The 14,790-nt window shown below is 41.4% G+C and overlaps 1 protein-coding gene across 7 annotated transcripts in view; it reads left to right on the top strand.

The window, feature by feature from the left end:
- Positions 1 to 14,790, top strand: part of galnt11 (UDP-N-acetyl-alpha-D-galactosamine:polypeptide N-acetylgalactosaminyltransferase 11 (GalNAc-T11)) — a 138,491-nt gene that overhangs the window by 58,948 nt on the left and 64,753 nt on the right. The window contains exon 1 of one of the 7 annotated variants that reach the window (XM_072254083.1): positions 6,274 to 6,441. The exons of the other annotated variants lie outside the window; for them this stretch is intronic. The gene's annotated coding sequence lies outside the window, so the exon portion shown is untranslated. Of the gene's footprint in view, positions 1 to 6,273; positions 6,442 to 14,790 lie in introns of those variants that run through there. 7 annotated transcript variants of the gene reach the window in all.

Genomic DNA, 14,790 nt, shown 5'->3' with positions numbered 1-14,790 from the left:
ATTTTGCATGTTTTAATGAGATTCTTCTAAACAGAGCATAACTTCTGTTATGATGAACAGACTATTCTAAGAGCCAACAGTGAACACTTTACTGCACTCTCTCAATCCTAAGTGTACTCTTACAATTAAGAATATAAGTAAATGTAACATCTTCTCTGTAGGCAATATCCAACCCCAGTAAGTGAGAATTTATTCCTTTCTGTTGACATTCAATGGAATTATTCATACCACACCTCCTCTCATCAAGATCAAAGATCTTATCATTTACTGAAACCAAACCCAACTTGACCAGAGCATGTGAATACAGGCTCCAAGCAGGTTTTAAAAAAAATAAGAATCTCTGACCCAAGAAATTCATCTAACTCTCCAAAGCCTTTTCTTAGTCTACAACACAAGACAAACATGTTGAGTGAGACTGTGCCTACAAAATGCTAGAAGAACTCAACAGGTCAAGAAACTATGGAAAATAGTAAGTGGTCAACGTTTCGGGCCAATACCCTTCTTAATGAAGGGTCTTAGCCCAAAACATCGACTGTTTACTCTTTTCCATAGATGCTGCCTGGCCTGATGAGTTCCTCCAGCAGTTTGTGTCTCCTCCTTTATGGAGCGTCGATTTTGCTGGTCAGCAGACACAAAAGAATAACTCCAGCACAAGTTTTCTTACAAGTCATAAGCCACTCTTGTTTGAAAATATTCTATTTATTTCATGGTGGACAAAACAAATTATTTGTCTTCCTGACAAGAACGTGAGAGTATCTTCAAGATGGTGACTCACCATTATCTTCCTAACAACAGTTCAGGATGGGCAGTTAACACTGCCTGGATACATTTGCTGCTGTAGGTTATTTAACAGTTAATATTATCTCCACAGAAGCAAAGAAAAATCCCAGCTCTTCTAAGGGCCCTTTGGAGTTGCTTCAAGATTCTGAAGAGCACTCTATAAAGGGTTTGCTAGGCCAACATCCAATTCTATTGTTACAAAAATGCTAAAGCATTTAGAGTTTGACCATGTGAAAGCTCCTTTGAGGGATAATTCTTTGTAAATATCTTCGAGTAGTGTTCTACTTCCTCGAAAGGAAATCCTTTTTGCTTATTTTTTTTGGTATGTACAAACAAGAGCCATTATACTTCATTTCACAAAATTGTATTTTTAAGTGTTTGAAATCTAATAGAAGATTAGGATCCATCACTCTAGTTATAAACAAGGCAAAGTAAAATGGTTGCTTAGCTTTGAATCTAAGAACACAAGAAATTGAAGCAGGAGGAGCCACAAGGCTCCTCTTGCCAGCTTTGCCATTCAATACAATCATGGTTAATCATCTACCTTAATGCCATTTTCCCACACTAACCACTTGATTCCCTCAATAGCTAAAGTACTCAGCAACTGAGGCTCTGCAGCCCTCTTGTGTTGAGATTTCCAGTGTTTCCTCTGATTCGTCAGTAGCCACCTCTTTTATTTTGAGAGTATGACCTGTTTGGACACCCTAGCCAGAGGAAACAGCAACTCTATAAAACCCCATATTAACTGTGTGCATTTCAATCAGATCTCTTCTCATCTTCATAAACTCGAGAGCATATGTCCGTTCTGCTTCATCTCTCATAGGATAAACCTCCTATTGTTGGGTTTTTTTTTCAGAAGAAAGATCAGAGTTTAGACAATATTACAGATGTAGTTTCATTAGAATTCCATGTATTTTCATTTTCCATTCATGTCTTCTTGCAGTAAAGGCCATTTGCTTTCCTAATTGTTGTACTTTTGAATGATTTCTGCTCAAAGATGTCTAGGTTGCTCTGGATATCAACACAGTTCCCAGTTCACTCTTCAGTCTTCTGTATTTCTTTGACCAAAGTGAATAACCTCATACTTTTCCACAGTACAGTCCATCTGACATGACCTTGCATGTTCACTATGCCATCCCCCATGGAGCCATTCTGTATCCATCGAAGAATTTGTTTTGCCGCCCAGCAAATATTACTTACTCTCTTACCCTTGATTTTCTCAAGTTCGATCATCGATTAGATCATGAACAGTAAGGAAATGAGCACTATTCACCAAATAGTACCCAACCTGAAAATGACCTGTTTATTCTTATTGTTTGCTGTCTAATTTTTAGTCTATATAAATCCAATTCCCTGTACTGTTATTCCATTTAATAAGTGCTTGTGTAACTTATTAAAAGTAATTTGTCCAAATGCATTTATCTACTAACTTTACATAATCTAATCTGCTACTTCCAACCTGAAAATAAACAAATTTGCCAAACGCCACTCTGCCCAGTGATTTCTTTTTAGTTGTTGTTGAGTGCCATTGAGTCGCCATTGACTTGTGGCAACCCTATTGATAGTGTTGTTGTCCATGGGGTTTTCATGGCAAGATATGGAAGTAGATTGCCAGGCCTTTCTTCTATGTGCACGCTGCCCCAGGTTGGGAACCGGCCAGATTCAAACTCAGTACCCTCTGCCTCGAAGTCCAGTGCTGATACCACTACACCACTGGCCAGCCCTTTTTAGCACCTTGTTACTATTTCTCTTCAGCATGAGTTCCCAGCCATTTTCTTTATATGCTGTGGACTCCTTCCATTAACCGAGATGTCCGTGGACCCAAGGTTGGGAATGCCTGCTCCAAGGGATAATTTCAAACATTTCCCCTACTGTTATCATCAAGCTATCTGACCTATAATTTTCCATATTCTCTATCCTTTAGTTCTCAAGTGCAATCTTTAGATAATGAAAACCAGTGTTCCATCATGTCCTTAGTCATTTTAAGAGATGGGTGTCATCAGATTTTAGGAATTTATCATGTTTATGTATGAAAATAGTGCAGTATTACCATAAATTCTAACGATAAAATGAAAGTGCCTTTAATCTTCTAATCATAAATTTCTCCTCATTATTTATATGTTTAGTGATACAGTGCAGTATAGGCCCTTCGAACTGAACCACCCCAACAAACCTTGATTTAACTCTAGCCTAAGAGGAAACTGAAGAAGCATAGAGAAAACACACATATTCTTTGGTGAGAGTGTCCAGACTCCTTACAGATGATGTTGGAATTGAACTCTGAACTTCAACACCCCGAGCTACTAGCTTCTCACTACTGCTGGGCTACCGTTTATGATGCTTATTTACTGGAGTATTTATGTAGAACTTGACTCTCTGGATTCTGTTTTTCACATTAAATCAGCTTTCTGTATTAAGGTATTGCAGTCTGAAACTTTTATCCTGTAGTCATACAGTAAACACAAAATACTCTGCTGATGCTTGGGTCAAAGCAACACTCACAACACGCTGGACTGAGGAAGGGTTCTGGCCCGAAACGTTGACTGATCGTTTCCACGGTTGCTGTACGACCTGCTGAGTTCCTCCAGCGTGTTGTGAGTCACACAGTACTTCTTTCCTTAAAATTTTTGAATGCTCTATAAGCCCATGTTCATTCATTTACCATCATTTGTGTCGATGATGTGAAAGGGTAATGTAATCCACTTTACACGACGGAATAGATGGCTGGTCAAACAGTCGACCCTCATTTAGCTCTAGCCTTTTCTCTTTATTCTTTATCATCTGAATTTCATTATTTTTCCAGTACAGTTTTATCTGTTTCTCCTAGAATTTCTGAATATTTCTCATATTACTTTTTTTAAAAAAAACCTTTGGTACTGTAAAGCCCCGGCTTTTTTTTGTTCCTCTTATGCCTATTTGCACTTTCTTCCTCACTCTGTTAAAGACATATGTGGTAGTCTTCCAGTTAATTCAGCAACTCAAGTCTGTCAAATTTATTTCCTGCTATCCTTCCTTCCCTCTTACAAACCCAGTTTTTTTTTCAAATTAATTTTGGTGTCATCTGCTCACTTGCTGATTTATGTTACCCTCCTCCCTTACTATTTTTAGCTATGGTGATGAGTTGCAGTGTTCACCTTTGTCTTTATCCTTTAAGTTATTGTGAGTGTAGAAAGGACATCACACCAAGCTAGCTGTTTTCACTTTGTACTTTGCATAATGATTTACATTCAAAGAGCAATGAATCGCATTCCACAGACAGGTTGGACCAATTCAATGCGCAAGTCCACATGACAGTTTATAAAATTTGGTTTTTGTTTGCTGGCTGTAAGAATGTGTGAGAATATCAGCTGTTAGCTGTCAGACTCCCTGACATTCAAGTCAAGTCAAGTCGCTTTTTATTGTCATTTCACTGCTGGTACAGTACACGGTAAAAACTAAACAATGTTTTTCCAGGATCATGGTGCTATATGAAACAACACAAAACTACACCAGACTAAGTGAGACAACACAAGGCTACACTAGACTACGTAAAACAACACAAAAACTACACTCGACTACAGACCAACACAGGACTACATAAAGTGCACAAAACAGTGCAGGGCAGTACAATAAATAATAAGACAATAGGCACAGTAGAGGACAAATTACAATATAATAACAAATGATGTAGATGTCAGTCCAGAGACTGGGTATTAAGGAATCTGATGGCTTGGGAGAAGAAACTGTTGCACAGTCTGGTCGTGAGAGCCCGAATGCTTCGATACCTTTTGCCAGATGGCAGGAGGGAGAAGAGTTTGTATGAGGCTGCGTGGGGTCCTTCACAATGCTGTTGGCTTTACGGGTGCAGCGTGTAGTGTAAATGTCTGCAATGGCGGGAAGAGACACCCTGATGATCTTCTCAGCTGACCTCACTATCCGCTTCAGGGTCTTGCGATCCAAGACGGTGCAATTCCCGAACCAGACAGTCTCACTGAAGTCAGTATACAGTTGAGTGCAAGTTGTTATTACATTTCTTCTCTAAGGATCATCACCTTGTCACTGTGGAGGGGTTTATGTGCCCTGAGAGTGATACTGTTTGGAATTTAGCTGTCTGGCGCTTAGTTCCTGATAGGTCATCATGGTGGTAAGGTAAGTGGGTAGGTTCCAGACAAAGAGCGATTCAACCAAGAAGAGCTGGTGGAAGAAGATGACACATCAACATGGCTGTGAAGGCAGAGGAAGGCTGCAGCAGTGAAGGCTCCCCAGATCTTGCCATTGGACTCTGACCCCGATCTGTCCAGGACCGTGTTGTGCAGGGGTTCCCAACCATTTTTTATGCCTTGGACCCTTTACCATTAACTAAGGGATCCATGGATCCCACATTAGGAACCTTGTCCAGGCTGCCCGTGCATCAGCCTCCCCTTGTTAAAATGTCGCACACAGCCAAGGGAATCCACTCTAACATCCTGGAATATGTGGAAGTTAACAAATTTCACGACATATGCCGGTGATATTAGACCCGATTTTGATTCTGATCCCGGATTGGCCTTTACAGACACCTGAAGACCTACCAAATAGACAGGAGAACATCATACTCGTCTCAAGTGATTGAACTGCGACTCCTATTACATTGATTATTAGCAGTCATGAATTTCTCCACTATTAATGGCATAACCTAATGACAGGTCACAATGCATCTTTCAGCTTTAAGATTTCATTTTGCCAATTCCTTCATTCTGTGTTATTTCAGTGAATCATGTTCCATTCTGTATAGCAATGTGATTAGAGTGATATATAGCCATCTGAGGTAAAAGGAGTTGCAAGTAACAGGAGACAGATTCTGTAATATTTGTCAGCCATAAATTGGTTAAATTGTCTTCAGTTCACCATTAGTAGCATATGTATTTATAGAGAACTAGCCTGCTGTGGTTTCTGCCTTAGACAAGGCTTTGATCAACTCCATCCAGTTAGGATCCAACATAACAGCCTACAGAAAATTCCAGAGGTCTGCTGCTCTTTGAGAAAAGAATGAACAACCACTCGAGTTTATTCTGACTGTTCTACAGGCCAAACCTCCAAACACTGGACTTCCTTGGTCTACTAAACTGGAATAATTTGTTAATTGAGGTATTAATTAGCTTATGAAAACTCAGCATATGTTTATGAAGCTTCTATTAAAATGCTGTCTGTCTGGACTATTCCAGTGAGAATAGGCCATCATCTCCCCCCATAACTAGAGAAATCCATCCACCAATATTATTCATAGAGTGATTGAGCATGGGAGGTTTATTAAGGATATCAAAAGTTAACAGAAGGTGGGAGAATGGGATTGAGAAGGATAATAAATCAGCCATGATAGAATGATGGAGCAGACCTGATAGGCCAAATGGCTTAATTCTGCTCCTTCGTCTGTCTTACAGTAGTATGGAAATGGGCTCTTCAGTCAAACAGGTCCATGTTGACCATCCAGCACACATTTACACTAATACCATTTTATTCTTCCCATGCTCCTAGCAACTGCCACGACATTCTACAAGTCAGCATGACTCCAGCAAGAATTTTCTCTGGTCATTTAACCTACCAACACACAATTCCATGTTGTATTACTCAGACTTTAAATCTTTGTGTCATTGGAGGACATCCATGAGATTACATGGAGACTTCACACCGGTAGCAGTGGAGGTTAGTATTGAACATAGACAGCAACTCTACCAGCACTGTTGTACTGTCCATCCTAGAGAATCTACTCTACCTAATTTCAAAGGCTCCAATGCCATTTCTATATGAGATACCCAAAACTGTGCACTGTAATCTTAATTATAGTCTAACCATTTTGTTCTTACAAAGTCCATTTTTTTTTGCTGCAAATACAGTGCTTATAAAAAGTATTCACTTCCCTTGGGAGTTTTCATATTTTATTGTTTTACAATATTGAATCACAATGGATTTAATTTGGCTTTTTTGACGCATCAACAGAAAAAGATTCTTTCGTGTCAAAGTGAAAACAGATCTCTACAAACTGATCTAGATTAATTACAAGTATAAGACACAAAATAATTGATAAGTATTCACCCCCTTTAATATTACACACCAAATCATCACTGGTGCAGACATTTGGTTTTAGACGTCCTGTAATTATATATTTTTAAGGTGCTTGGAAGTAGGCACAGAGGAGATGTCAGGGGTAAGTTTTTTACGCAGAGAGTGGTGAGTGTGTGGAATGGGCTGCCAGTGGCGGTGAAGACGGAAACAATAGGGTCTCTTAAGAGACTCCTGGATGGATACATGGAGCTTAGAAAAGTAGAGAGCTATGGGTAAGCCTAGGTAGTCCTAAGGTAAGGACATGTTCGGCACAGCTTTGTGGGCCGAAGGGCCTGTATTGTGCTGTAGGTTTTCTACATTTCTATGTAATTGGTTAAATGGAGATCTGGTTTGGAGACTTGTGTGCAGTCAAGGTGTTTCAATTGATCGTAGTAAAAATACTCCTGTGTCTGGAAGGTCCAACTGCTGGTGGGTCAGTATCCTGGCAAAAACTACACCATGAAGACAAAAGAACAGTCCAAGCAAATCCGCAAAAAGGTTTTTGAAAAGCACAGTCAGGAGATGGATAGAAGAAAACTTCCAAGTCACTGGATATCCCTTGAGGTACAGTTAAGTCAGTCATCAAGAAATGGAAGGAATATGGCACCACTAAAAATCTGCCTAGAGCAGGCCATCCTCAAAAACTGAGTGACCGTGGATGAAGGGAACTCATGAGGGAGGCCACCAAGAGACCTATGACAACTTTGGAAGAGTTACAAGATTCAGTGGCTGAAATGGGAGAGATTGTGTATACAACAACCTTTGCCCAGGTGCTTTATGGGAGAGTGGCAAAGAGAAAGCCACTGTTGAAAAAAAATCTCTCACGAAATCTCAGCTGGAGTTTGCCAGAAGGTATGTGGGAGACTCTGAAGTCAGCTGGAAAAAGGTGCTATTGTCTGGTGAAACCAAAATCGAGCCTTTTGGCCATCAAACTAAATGCTATGTTTGGCATAAGCCAAACACCGCACATCATCAAAAACACACCATCTGTATTGTAAAGCATGGTGGTGCCTGCATCATGCTGTGGGGATGCTTCACTGCAGCAGCCCTGGAAGGCTTGTGAAGGTTGAGGGTAAAATAAATGCAGCAAAATACAGGGAAATTCTAGAGGGAAACGATGCAGTTTGCAAGAGAACTGCGACTTGGGAGAAGATTTGTTTCCCAGCAAGACAATGACCCCAAGCATAAAGCCAAAGCTATACAAGAATGGCTTAAAAACAGCAAAGTTAATGTCCTGGAGTAGCCTAATCAGAGTCTAGACCTCAATCCAATTGAGAATTTATGGCCGGTTTGAGAAGTGCTGTTCACACATGATCCCCATGCAATCTGACAGAGCTTGAGCAGTTTTGTAAAGAAGAATGGGGAAAAATTAGTGTCCAGATGTGCAAAGCTGATAGAGACCTATCCACACAGACTCAAGGCTGTAATTGCTGCCAAAGGTGCATCTACTAAATACTGACTTGAAGGGGGTGAGTAATTATGCATTGAATTATTTTGTGTTTTATATTTGTAATTAATTTAGATAATTTTGTAGCCATCCGTTTTCACTTTGACACGGAAGAGTCTCTTTCTGTTGATCAGTGTCAAAAAAAGCCAAATTAGACCCACTGTGATTCGATGTTGTAAAACACAAAAACTTCCGGGGGGGGGGGGGGGCGTGAATACTTTTTATAGGCACTGTATAGTTTGAATATAAACACAATGCTTGAAATGCTTAATAAGTGAGATATTGCCTGTAAGAAGAGAGAAAAACTTTTGATGACCATTTTGGATCTCAATATAGTTTTGTAAGTTCCATAACTTAATTTTCCCTTCAGTTTTGTATTCTGTGCCAACTTTTATAAAGCTCTGGCAACACACATTAAAGTTGCTGGTGAACGCAGCAGGCTAGGCAGCATCTGTAGGAAGAGGTGCAGTCGACGTTTCAGGCCGAGACCCTTCGTCAGGACTAACTGAAGGAAGAGTGAGTAAGGGATTTGAAAGTTGGAGGGGGAGGGGGAGATCCAAAATGATAGGAGAAGACAGGAGGGGGAGGGATAGAGCCAAGAGCTGGACAGGTGATTGGCAAAAGGGGATACGAGAGGATCATGGGACAGGAGGTCCAGGAAGAAAGACAGGGGTAGGGGGACCCAGAGGATGGGCAAGAGGGAGAAAAAGGAGAGTGAGAGGAAGAATGTGTGCATAAAAATAAGTAACAGATGGGGTACAAGGGGGAGGTGGGGCCTTAGCGGAAGTTAGAGAAGTCGATGTTCATGCCATCAGGTTGGAGGCTACCCAGACGGAATATAAGGTGTTGTTCCTCCAACCTGAGTGTGGCTTCATCTTTACAGTAGAGGAGGCCGTGGATAGACATGTCAGAATGGGAATGGGATGTGGAATTAAAATGTGTGGCCACTGGGAGATCCTGCTTTCTCTGGCGGACAGAGCGTAGATGTTCAGCAAAGCGGTCTCCCAGTCTGCGTCGGGTCTCGCCAATATATAAAAGGCCACATCGGGAGCACTGGACGCAGTATATCACCCCAGTTGACTCTCAGGTGAAGTGTTGCCTCACCTGGAAGGACTGTCTGGGTCCCTGAATGGTGGTAAGGGAGGAAGTGTAAGGGCACGTGTAGCACTTATTGCGCTTACACGGATAAGTGCCAGGAGGGAGATCAGTGGGGAGGGATGGGGGGGACGAATGGACAAGGGAGTTGCGTAGGGAGCGATCGCTGCGGAATGCCGGGGGGGGGGGAGGGAAAGATGTGCTTAGTGGTGGGATATCATCCTCTGGGTCCCCCCTTCCCCTTGTCTTTCTTCCCGGACCTCCTGTCCCATGATCCTCTCGTATCCCCTTTTGCCTATCACCTGTCCAGCTTTTGGCTCTATCCCTCCCCCTCCTGTCTTCTCCTATCATTTTGGATCTCCCCCTCCCCCTCCAACTTTCAAGTCCCTTACTCACTCTTCCTTCAGTTTGTCCTGACAAAGGGTCTCAGCCTGAAACGTCGACTGCACCTCTTCCTACAGCTGCTGCCTGGCCTGCTGCGTTCACCAGCAACTTTGATGTGTGTTGCTTGAATTTCCAGCATCTGCAGAATTCCTGTTGTTTGCGTTTTTTTTATAAAGCTCTGTAGTCTTATGATTTTAAATTTTAAAAAAATTGATAAATCTGATTTGTTAATCAAATGGGACTAAGACGCTGATATGATTTTACATCTTATTTTACCTAAATTTTAATATTACAGTGTTAAGTTTAGAGGTAATATCGGGGAGCCTAATTCACAAATAGAAGACTTAGAAAGTGATCAAAAGATGTTGATGTAATACTGAGCGCTTTGCATTTGTGTTAGTAATCCAATTCTGTAGGCAGTAAAGTCTGTTGAAATATTGAGGTGGTGTGGAAGATTGATATACCTTTAGAGCACAGATCTCCCATGGAAGTTAGAATTTGGAATGGGATTTTATTGCCAAATTATACAAAATAGTTTTATTACATTTTGAATGCAGTAAAAATGTCTCTCAGTACTTCATAAGAACATTATCAAACATAATTAGACACCTAATGACTTGAGTATTACGACACATGGTCAAAATGTTGGTCAAATACAGTGTTTTGGAAGGAGAGGCACAGATCTCACAATTAAGATATTAAAGAATTTTGGTCATCGAGTTGTACCAGCACAGAATGAGCTAATTCGTCTATCAAATCCATTTCAGTAAAGTAAATTTAGTATCAAAGTGCATATACGTCCCCATATACAACCCTGAAATTCATTTTCTTGTGGGCATACTGGAAAAAATCCATAATAGAATAATAACCATAGTAGAATCAATGAAAGACTGCACCAACTTGGGTGATCAGCCAATGTGCAAAAGACAACTACACACAAAACTGACAAACAATATGCAAAAGAATACAAATTTGCAAACAGAAAAATAATAATAAGTAAATAAATAGATAATAAATAAATACATTGAGGACATGAGTTGTAGAGTCCTTGGAAGTGAGCCTATAGGTTGTGTTCATTGTTCTGGTAAGTGAAGTTATTTATGCTGGTTCAGCAGCCAGATGCTTGAAGCATAATAACTGTTCCAAGGCCTCATTACTGATGGTAGCAATGAGAAGAGAGCATGGCCTGCATGGTGGCAGCACTCCATCCAGGATGACGATGGATGCTGCTTCTCATGGCAACACTCCTTGTAGATGTGCTCAATGGTGGGGAGGGCTGCCACTTTTAACTAGCTAAGGTTAGATAAAGGAGATTGTTTTGGTAAATCTGTGCATTTATCGATAAAATAAAATAGAGGATAACCATCCCGTGTAGTTCAGAGGATGTTACTTCAACTAAGATTAAACTTTCCAAGAAAGTTTAAAATTTCTCTCTCAAATAATGCATTGAGAAAAAAAGTTGGGCTTTCAGTCTTACATTATAGTCTTTTGTTTTTAGACCTCCAACATCTAAAATTTAATTAACCTGTCTTGATCTATTGTAAATCTTAATTCCTTGAATCGTAACTCAACATTTTGAATAGCTGAGAATATTCTGGATGTACAATATTTGAAAAATTGCTGGAATTTGTAATGAAATACTCTCAAGGTGCCTGACAGTATTTGATGGACCTGTTCTGTACAATTTTGCATTGATTAGGTGCTCTCAGTGTGTGATAAGAATGATAAAATCTGTCTCATATTTCTGCTTACATTCTTGTCTATCTCTTGTGTGCACATTTCTTTATTCTGCTACTTTTGTCTGCTTAAATTAATTTCTTGTCCCATATCCTGAAAATGACAAATACTGGCTGTCCCTGCCTCTTCTGATTACTAACATGCTTCTGTACCTCCACATTCAGCTATTTATAGAATGGTAGAACATCAGCCTAACTAATAGAGGACATCGCTGTTATTAAACACAACTATGTGAGTGATGTCAGAAGCCTTGGCTGACAGCAGAAGTCTGGGTATGGCTGAGAAATCAGGATGCTTCCTTCAGATTGGTGGGAGGGAGGGGGCGAGGTAGACAGGATGGTTCTCTGGTCAGCAAGAGCTATGCTTTCCCATGCCATCAGGAAGGCAAAACAGGATTATTCATAGAGAATGTGCATCCATTTCTGTGACACCAGAGATATGAAGCACGTGTACAGGGCATGTAGGTCATAATGGACGCCTCTCTTTCTGGTGAGCTGAATGAACGGACTACAGTCCACCCTGCTGTCATCACAGTGATGCTTCTCTTCCTGATAGGCTGAATGACTTTTACACTTGGTTTGTTGCACAGAACGAGGTGCTGGCGAGGAAGGCCCCCCCCTTCCCCTCAAAGAGCGGGCACTCTGTCTGGCCACAGCTGATGTGAGAACGACCTTATCTAGGGCCAACCCATATAAAGCTGTGGGGCCTGATAATATACTGCCTGGTCAATTATACATAGGTTGGAACAGACATCTTCAACATTGCTGTGGACAGTCCATTGTCCCCACGAGCTTAAGGGTGGCCACCATCATCCTCATGCTAAAGAGGGTGACAGTAACCTACCATCCAGTGGCACTGATGTGAACAATAATGAAGTGCTTTGAGTAGCTGGCTATGGAGCTCATTAAATCCCATTTTCTTGCTACATTGGAATCTTTCCAGTTCGCTTATCGTTCAGATTAGTCCATTGATGATGCCATAACCTCTGCATTTACTCTGACCTCATACACCAGGATACTGCTTATCAACTTCAGCTTGGCACTTAACACGATCATCGTTCAGAAACTGGTGGGTAAACGATCCTCGTTGGGTCTCATCACCTGTTTCTGTAACTGGATGCTGGACTTCTTAACAGAAAGACCACAGTCAGTGTTGGCAGAAACATAAATAGCTCAATCACACTGAGCACCAACATTCCCTTCAGCTGTGTGCTCAGCCTGCTGTTGTTCACATTGCTGACACATGACTGCATTTCTAGATCCAGTTCAAACTGACTCATCAAGTTTGCTAATGGTTGTCCTCATCAATGAAGACGAGACGTCATACAGAGAAGAGGTAGTGTGGTGTGAACACAACAACTTGAGTCTCAATTTGGTCAAGACTGAAGAGATGATTGTTGATTTTAGGAAGGTGCAGGCTGACTACTCCTCTCAGGACATAAATAGCTGTTCTGTATAGAGGTAGAAGGACAGAGTTCCTGGGAGCACATGTAATGGATGATCTCACCTGGTTCCTCAACATCACTTTTTTTGGCCCTCAAGGATACACAGTAGTGTCTCCAATTCCTGTGGCGATTGAGGTGAACAAGGCTCCTCCCGACGCCCCCTCCCACTCCCATTCTAACCAACTTTTACAGGAGCACCATTGAGAGTGTCCTGACCAGCTGCATCATTATCTGGTATGGGAATTGCAGGGCATCAGACCACAAGTCCCTACAAAGGATTGTGAGGATTGCTGAGAGGATCATTATGGTCTCTCTTCTATCCATCAGTATATAACTTTAAATGCTATTGAGGGGGTCGACCTACCGGTGGGGGTGGGGGGGGAGCCAGAGTGACCAGACACTGAGTCTGGTGCTATGGCTCCAAAGAGCAGAGAGCTGAAGAGAACTGCAATGTTGATAGAAGACTCTTTAATCAGAGGAATAGAGACAAGGTTCTGTGGATGTGGTAGAGACACCCAGTGGTATGTTGTCTCCCTGGTGCCAGGATCAGGGATGTCTTGGATTGTGTCCATGGCATTTTCAAGGGTAAAGGTGAGCAGCCCGAAGTCTTGGTACATATTGGCACCAGTGACATAGGTAGACAAGGTGAGGAGGTCCTGAAGTGAGATTTTAGGGAGCTGGATAGAAAGTTGAGAAACAGGTCCTCCAGAATAGTCATCTCTGGATTGCTGCCTGTGCCAAATGCCATTGAGGGTAAGAACAGGATGGTCTGGCAGCTGAATGCATGGCTGAGAAACTGGTGCAGGGGGCAGGGGTTCATATTTATGGATCATTGGGATCTCTTCTGTGGAAGGTATGGCCTATACAAAAGGGATGAGTTACACCTGAACCCGAGGGGGTCCAATATCCTTGTGGGCAGGTTGGCAAGAGTTGTTGGGGTAGATTTAAAATAATTTAGCAGGGGGATGGGAACTGAAATGATGGTGCTGAAGATGAGGAGGTTGGTTTCAAACAGAGGCAATGTGCAGTGAAACTCCTGACAAGATAACAGGGTAAAATTGCAGTCAATAGGATGGGTTACAATGTAAAAGGTGGAAAAAATTGAAAAGGGTGAATACAGGACTAAAGATGTTATATTTGAATGTGCGTAATATACAGAATAAGGTCAATGAACTTGTAGCACAATTACACATTAGCATGTATAGTGTAGGAGGCATCACTGAATCATGGCTGAAGGAAGATTATAGCTGGGAGCTTAATGGCCAAGGATACACATTGTATTGAAAGGATAGTTAGGAAAGCAGAAGAGGCGGTGTTGCTCTGTTGATAAGTGAAATCAAAACATTAGAAAGAGGTGACATAGGGTTGGAAGGTGTTGAATCTGTGAATACAGCTAAGGAACTGCAAGGGTGAAAAGACCCTGATGGAAGTTATATATAGATCTCCAAGCAGCAGTAAGGATATGGTCTACAAGTTACAACAGGAGATAGAAAGTGCATGGCAAAAGGGTAATGTTATAATAGTCAAGGGGGATTTTGATATGCTTGTCAATTGGGGAAAATCAGGTTGGTGTGGAATTCCAAGAGGAGGAGTTTCTAGAATGCCTACGAGATGACTCATTTTTAGAGCAGCTCGTGGTTGAGCCCATTAGGGGATCAGATACTCTGCATTGAATGTTGTGTAATGAACTGGAATTGATTAAAGAGCTTAAGATAAAAGAACCCTTAGGGGAAGGTGGTCATAATATGATCAAATTCACCCTGAAATTTTAGATGTATCAGTATTACAGTGGAGTAAAGGAAATTTCAGAGGCCTGAGAGAGGAGAGGAGTTTGCTAGAATTG

This window comes from Mobula birostris, chromosome 3 (assembly GCF_030028105.1).
Source record: "Mobula birostris isolate sMobBir1 chromosome 3, sMobBir1.hap1, whole genome shotgun sequence".
NCBI classification, from domain to species: Eukaryota; Metazoa; Chordata; class Chondrichthyes; order Myliobatiformes; family Myliobatidae; genus Mobula; species Mobula birostris.
Note: the sequence above shows the minus strand (reverse complement) of the source record. Positions and strands in the feature narration are given on the sequence as shown.